This window comes from Dipodomys ordii, unplaced genomic scaffold, assembly GCF_000151885.1.
Source record: "Dipodomys ordii isolate 6190 unplaced genomic scaffold, Dord_2.0 Scaffold147, whole genome shotgun sequence".
In the NCBI taxonomy this organism is placed as follows: domain Eukaryota; kingdom Metazoa; phylum Chordata; class Mammalia; order Rodentia; family Heteromyidae; genus Dipodomys; species Dipodomys ordii.
Window position 1 is genome coordinate 2,324,620 of NW_012267363.1, and position 1,801 is coordinate 2,326,420.

The window sequence follows — 1,801 nt, forward strand, 5'->3', positions numbered from 1 at the left end:
CTTTTTTCTTTTTGCTTATGTGGTGCTGAGGAATCAAACCCAGGGCCTCAGGCATGCAAGGCAAGTGCTCTACCACTGAGCCACCTTCCCAGCCCCTCTGTGAGACTCTTATATCCAATAAACCACTCAGAAAACCAGAAGTGGCACTGTGGCTCAAGTGACAGAGTACTAACCTTGAGCTGAAGAGCTGAGGGATAGCTCTCAGGCCCAGAGTACAAGCCCTATAACCAACAAAAACAAAAAAAAAAATTAGTTGTGTTCTCCTGTGGAAAAAAATACTATGTAATAGTTTGCTGATAGACTTTATGAAGACAGTCCTGCCCAGTGCCCCTTACTATCCACAAGTTGAGTATCACAGGTATGCTTACATCTCAACAGCTATGCAGTATCTGATTATAAACAGTTATCTAAATTTATAACATTTAAACTTTTGCCAAAAATATTACCTAGAAAGGCAGTTAACTTATGGAACCCAGAATAAAACAGCACATATATAATATATAGTTATATATATACTTAAATCAATTACTGGGATGTGTTTAAAAACAGAACTATAGCTGGGTGCTGGTGGCTCACACCTGTAATCCTAGCTATTCAGGAGGCTGAGATCTGAGGATCACTGTTCAAAGCCAGCCCAGGCAGGAAAGTGCTTGAGACCCTTATCTCCAATTAACCACCAGAAAACCAGAAGTGGCGCTGTAGCTTAAGTGGTAGAACAATCACCTTGAACTGAAGAGCTGAGGGACAGCGCCCAGGCCCAGAGTTCAAGCCCCACAACCGACAAAAAAAAAAAAACACAGAACTATACTAGTTGTGAACTATACTAGTTGTGAATAACAACATAATACACATTTCTCCCATTAAGGTGGAAAGACAATCTACAACTATGTAGCATTCTAGCTTACCTAATTCCAAGGGTGTGTTGTAGCCTACTTCTCATAAAACTCAGTTTGTATTGTGTAAGGTGTGGAACAGAATGATTAGGATGAAGGTTTTAGAATCAAAGTTAGATGCTTCTGGGATTGAATCTCATCTGTTATCTGCTACCTTTTTGGGATTGATGAGATTTCTAATTTATTTATTTATGTACTTTTTTTTTGTCAGTTGTGGGGCTTGAACTTGATCAAGCCCCCCACTATCCCTGAGCTCTTTTGCTTAAGGCTAGTGCTCTACCACTTTTTTTTTTTTTTCATCAGTCAGGGGGCCTTAACTCTGGGCCCTTCCCAGCCCCTCTACCACTTTGTTTTTGTTTTTGTTTTTTGCCAGTCCCAGGGCTTGAACTCAAGGCCTAGGTTCTGTCCTTGAGACTCTCTGTGCTCAAGGCTAGTGCCCTAGCATTTGAACCACATTGCCACTTCCAGGTTTCTGGTAGTTAATTGATGATAAGAATCTCAGACTTTCCTACTCAGGCTGACTTTGAATCATGATCCTCAGATCTCAGCCTCCTGAGTAACTAGGATTACAGGCGTGAGCCACCGGTGCCCAGCTCTGAGAGACTCTTAACAGTGTATGTAGGTTCTGGGGCTTGAACTCAGGGCCTGGACACTGTCCCTGAGTTCAAGCCTCAAGACCAGCACAAGAGGAAAAAAAAAACTCAATATAATAACCCTATGGGTTAAGTACTATTGTTACTGCTATAACAATACAATAACAACAATAGCTGGGCGCTGGTGGCTCATGCCTGTAATCCTAGCTACTTAGGAGGCTGAGATCTGAGGTTCGAGGTTCAAAGCCAGCCCGGGCAGGAGAGACCGTGAGACTCCTATCTCCAATAAACCACCAGAAAACCGGAAGTGGCGCT